The sequence below is a fragment of the Sinocyclocheilus anshuiensis genome, unplaced genomic scaffold (assembly GCF_001515605.1).
Source record: "Sinocyclocheilus anshuiensis isolate Anshui unplaced genomic scaffold, SAMN03320099.WGS_v1.1 scaffold913, whole genome shotgun sequence".
Classification (NCBI taxonomy): domain Eukaryota; kingdom Metazoa; phylum Chordata; class Actinopteri; order Cypriniformes; family Cyprinidae; genus Sinocyclocheilus; species Sinocyclocheilus anshuiensis.
In genome coordinates, this window is record NW_015554131.1 from 466,011 (window position 1) to 472,010 (window position 6,000).

The window sequence follows — 6,000 nt, forward strand, 5'->3', positions numbered from 1 at the left end:
TGGGGGGGCCAAACCGAACCGGTGGAAGAGTAAATCTACATATTAACATAGAGCAGTGGCAAGTGCGTGAGGTTGTCATGGTAACCACATACATTGCCCACGAATTACAGCTGTGCTTCTATTTTGCCACACTAAACTTAGCAATAAACACGTTTAAAATGCACAATAAACATGTCTGTCAAAACGATCTCAAAGGAGGCTTTTATTAAGCAAATCAAGGAGTGAATTACTCATCCTCTGTTTTTAAAACAGACATTTGTTGGGCTTGATTCAAGTTAATGCACAATGAGGCGCACACTTTTTATTTAGTCTTATTGAATAGACGATAAACGGTTTATATTCTAAAATCTATTTAAAGGCTGTGTTCTGTGAAAATTAAATAACATTTGGATGTAAATGGTCGGCATAAAAGTAGTGTGCGGCTAAACCGGCTGCGTCCTGTGGATCACCTTTATCTGATTGTCCGGGTCCGGAATCATTAAGCACGGCATTAATATCTTCATCGGAGTTTTTCGTTGTCTCCAGATTTCTCTGCAGTTCGTGTATGTTGTTAAAAACGCGGAACATCATTTTATTCCACACAACAGGCAAGCATTACCGTTAAGTCTATTATCCACCAAAATGCAAATTCGTCACGTGACAATTCTTACGCAAATGAGATTGAGGGAGACGTTAAGTTTGTTTTGATTTATTAATTTACTTACAATAACAATTTAAAATGTATTAACTTTTACGTATTCACTTTTACATGTATTATTAACTGCATTATATTCTACTTCATAGAAAAAAAATTATAAAGAAATATTTAGTAAAATTCTTAAATCGCTATGGGGGAGCCAGGCCCCCCTGGCCCCCCCACAAGCTACGCCCATGCTTTGGGGGTCTTGGTATCAAACAGTTTAAATCCCTCAAGGCAAAGTAAATTTCAACAAACATTTAACACTTTACAGAAGAATTTTGCATATTTTTGAAACATTTCTTTTAACACATTAATTCCTCTAAAAACAGTCGTATAATCTAACCAGTCATTGACACTACGGTCTTGTTTCACGACCAGCGACAATGACGTAAGAATATAATCATCCTTATTACACACCGTCCAAGTAAGCCCAGCCCATCACAGACGCAGCAGTCACTCACGTTGGCCACGTCTTGAGTACGTGAGGACATCCACGTTCGAGACGCTCCTCGCTAGTGTTTTATGGTACAGGTGGTTTACGCTGCGTTGGTTGGGCTGAGTGCACTGCTTAAAGTCTCTTCGGTGTTTCTACATCTCATGGGTGGGCCAAGGGCTTTTACATGACGGTTACATCATGTTAACCCTATGATGCGTGATTTAAAAAATGACAAATTAAAGAAAAAAGAAAAGAAAACTTTACTTCAAAACGAGATTATTTATTTATTGTCCTCAATATATTTTCAGATAAAGACTTGACCTTTCATTAGAAAATAAGTTAACTTGGGTTTATGATCATGTGATCATGTGCTTTTGTTTTGATGCTGTGAGCATGTTGTGTGGACAGGAGAGGAAAATTGCCCAAAGTCTTATGACTGATTATAAGGTCAAAAGGTGGATAAAATGATTAACAGAGACACTGCCCTAGCAAATCTAGCTCAGCAATGGAGTAATTATTACCACTGCCTTTGGCTTAGGTTTAGCCTACTGAAAAAAAAACATTGGGTAAGTAATTTCTTCATTGTATATTTATTTTGCTATGAAACTTGAAATCTTTCTTTCAGTGTTTATTCTTATAAGCACTGTAAATCATGAGCTTTGCAGAAGAGCAAAACATCTCTTTTGAACTTCTCAGCATCGTAAGGTGATACTTTCAACATGGGATTTGTCAGGCACTCAGTTTTCAATCACTACACAGACTCGGCCAGAGGGGCCTGTGATGTGAACTCGGCCTCTCCAGCTGTGGAAGATGAAGCCGAATGTGAATCTCTGAATTGTTTTTACAGAAATTCCAAACTCATTTTTCCTGTTTCCAGCAATATTAATATCTGTGTCGCTCCTGTGGTGCAGCGGTCCTGCTTGCACTCACAGGAACAGTTTCCCCATCTAATAAAATACATGGAAATATGGGTAGGCCTATACTATACTCCGTTATGTATGTTGTCAATTCATGCCTGACAAGAATAATTAGCACCTTTCTAGGCTGTTGTTTTGCAGTCAAGCAATATTTGAAACCTAAAGATTCAGTTTGGAAAGGATGGTGGCTGGTTACCTTGCACTGTCGCCTTCGGCAAGTTGTTAGTGAATGAGTTTAGGTCCTGTTTTAAAGGTTATTTTCATGGAAAACAAAACAAAGTCAGGTCAGAGCAATTTTCCACTTCAGTAATTGGTTGCATCTTATCAGCAGAGGCAATGACCTGTAGCAGGAATGCTACCATGTTGCCAGGTCAGAGTAAAGTGGACATGATGGAGCAGAAGGAGTTTTCATGCAGGTGATCCCTCTGTATCAGGAGAAAGTAGCTCTGGTGGAAATCAACCCACTTTCACAAATTTGTGAAGATGAAGCTGCAAAAATAATTCACGCAGAGTGGTTTATTATTTGGTGTGTGTCTGGATAAAACTGCTGCGAGAAACGAAGAAACAACTGGAATATCTAGCACTTCTCACAGAAAATGCATAAGCCCGGAGGGAGGGAAATGTTTATAAGGGTTTTATGATTGCAATTATTTTGGTGGAAAATTTGGAATATTTGTGTAATATTAGTATAGAAAGTAGTTAGAAAACTAAACATTTCTTTTCACAGTAAAGAATTATGCCATAAAAGTTATGGCTGTAGTTATTGAGTAACTTTATCATCCTAAGCATCAAAGTGAAATGAGCAGTAAAGTGCAATTCTAATTGTTGTTCCACTGACAAGGACTGATAAACTGATCGAAAATCAGATACAAAAGTTTCAGTCAGAAACGACCTCTAAAAATATTATACATATAACAGTGACACCAATAAATTGATAACAAAAACCTTCTCACAGTTGATAAATGGTCAAGTTTTTTTGTAATTGTAATATGCTGGGAGTAAAACTTGAGTTCTTTTGCATGTGCTTGTTTATATTGTCTGTTTATGAGTCGCACACACGTTAATGCGTAATCCATAATACTTTGATCATACTGGTAAGAGTTTGTGTTGGCACATCATTACCTAGTTCATCATTTATTGACCATCTACTTCATGACCTAATTCTGCATCTGGTTTATTTCATTGTGAATGAAACCATCACATTTTGGAGATTTATCCATTGCGTAATACTTATAAAAATGACCATAAAGTGCTTTAACAGTTCCATTATGCACCGTAAATAGTGTTTATTGTCACTGTGTAACTTTGAAGTCGTCCTATTATCCCTTTTAGTAAATCAGTAATACATGACATTGAACTGAGTAGCACCCGCTCTGAGGAACTATGTGATATGTTGAGGTGAGGCCTACATCTCAGACAGTCCTGAGCGCCCTCTCATGTCATGTGCATCTGAATCACGGCTTAGTATGATTCATACCACATCTGACTACGGTTATTGCATCACATACTGCGTCTGCACTAAAGCAGTTTAAGCTGATTGTGAGTATGCATGTTAGACAGAGGTTTGAAACAGGATGACTGGGGTATTACTAATATATAATTATGAATTTATTGTTCGACTAATGTAGTTTAAAGTGTAAAATAATGCCTTAACAGGAAAAGGATTGGTTTGTGAATAGGTGACATGTTGTAGACCTACAAGTCAGCAAGGGCAAGGGACAAAGGCAAGAATCTACTATACTCTTGTCAGTCAACATTTCTACGTCAAACTAGCCCCCACTGACCTTTCAGTACCTGAAAGGAAGGTGTGTAGGCCTTTTATACTGTTAGTGTGCCAATACCAGCCGTAATGTTCATTCGGATGATGTGGGCATGTCTGCGTGGTTTAAATGATAACATAATGACTGTTTTGTCCTGTTTTTGGATGGCCACTATAGAAAACGGCCTTTGGTTTTGAACCTCCTTTTATTCTTTTGATTTGTCTGATGCCAAGAGTCTGTAGGGAGAGGGAGGTCAATGTTTATCTGTTCTTTTCGAGACATCCAATAACCTACATGTTGTGCAAACCAGATATGAGGTGTTTAAGATGAAACCTGCTCTGTATTTCAAGTACAAGGACACGAATAGAACCCAATGTCATGAACCCAGATTCAGTGAAAAACAGAGACTTGACAGAAAGGTGAGAGATGTACACATTTGACCCTCAAATAAATCATAATTTAACTCAAAGGTCTGACATAACAGAATGACATCCTTTAAAATGTGTGGTATAATATTTAATTTGAAATGGCTGCAAGTAAGATATTTTTTTTGTGTGGTTGTTGTTTATAGCTGTATGTGTTAAATTTATTTTAGTTTATTTTTCCAGATTTGTAAAATTATTATAAGAATTAAGAATCAGTAGTGGATGATTACAAATTTGTGTAGCACCAGACTCCATGAGAAACACTCCATGAGTACACAGAGATATGAACCTGTCAGGTGAAAGTCCACAATCCTTATCAGTATTATTCTCTTTAACCCAGTTTATTAAGCCAAGCAGTCAACTCTTTGATTCGATATGCATTTTGCCTATAAATCTTAAAGTCATAAAAGTTTATCTAGTCAAAAATTGTTTCAGTATTTTTCCACAACACAATTTCACCTGGCCAAATGCCCATCTTTACATCAAACAACTTAAAAATAACTCTGATCTTATGACAGTTTTGGTTTATGAAAAGTCTCTCATGCTGAACATAACTTTAGACGTAAATTCTTTCTGCATTTATTCAGTTTGTGGTGTAAATGGTTCTTGAGAGTTGATCAGCATAATGGTTTCTGTGCAATGTGTCCATTGTGAATGTGCTTGTTATCACTGGCTCATATCAGCTAACCACAGTGAAAGCATTGTGCTGTTAGAGAGGACACACACGCATAGACACATGCACATGCACTTCTCTGAACAATACTTTACTGATTCAAAACAATAACCAGCTTTGAGATTATTCTGTATTACTGTTTACAGCAAATGCCAGTATGCAGGGACGGAAGAACACAGGTGTACAAATACCACTAAAGTCAACTTTAGTCTCTTCAATAGCTTATTTTAAAAGTTTTATTGTAATGTGAAAGATCAGTCCTATAATTAAGACAGTTTTCTCAAGTGAACACTGTTTTCATATCTCATGCAGTGCTGTGAAAGGAAGGCATGACTCAGTGAGGTTGCCCAATAGAAGGAGGAGTGGGCAGGACTGACTAAACACACATCTTTATAAAATTGCCTGCAACATCCTGTCGCGAGCAGCACGTAGTCAAGTTTGTACTCTCAAACTCTGCAGAAACGTTTTAGTTTTGTTGGATTTTCTTGTTTTAATTTTGTGGACAATTAACCGGTAAGCCATAAAAAGTGCTATTTTATTCTTTCAAATTCGTTTTAATGTTAAAATGTTGACTATTTCTGTATCGAATAAAACCGCAGTCCTTATCTAAAACATATCGAACAAGGTATATTTATCAGCTTTGAACTAAAGATATCCGGTATAAAAGGTTTTAATTAAACATCTGACACCAATAAACGCTGGTATAGTCACTGTTTATGATAATACAGCGAAACGCAATCGTTTTTAATATGTTGTTTATCGTGTTACGCGCGGGCTTGTGGTTGCACGTGCATATGTCAACAAAGTAGAGTAAGTTCGAGTGGGGGAAACAAATAGGATACGAACAGTGCGACATATACTAACTAAACTAGTGGTTTTCTGGCCTGCAAAGCTAGCTTAACTGTGTTTGTTTTGCTTTAGTTTTTAGTCCGAGACATCATTTCAGATATAGCTAAAATACAAGGTTAGGCATTTGTGAAATACTAATAGATAATTTTTCCCCATAGAATATTTTGTTGCCATAAAAGCTTTTGAATTTTTGTTTTAAATGTTACATTAGGGATATATCATATATATATATATATATATATATATATATATATATATATA

General features: G+C 36.6%; 1 protein-coding gene across 1 annotated transcript in view; it reads left to right on the top strand.

The window, feature by feature from the left end:
- The first annotated feature begins 5,315 nt into the window (after positions 1 to 5,315).
- The window catches only part of LOC107670279 (protein NDRG1-like), a 10,740-nt gene continuing 10,055 nt past the window's right edge, over positions 5,316 to 6,000 (top strand). Inside the window, exon 1 of the mRNA XM_016462826.1 lies at positions 5,316 to 5,403. The gene's annotated coding sequence lies outside the window, so the exon portion shown is untranslated. The remainder of the gene's footprint in view (positions 5,404 to 6,000) is intronic.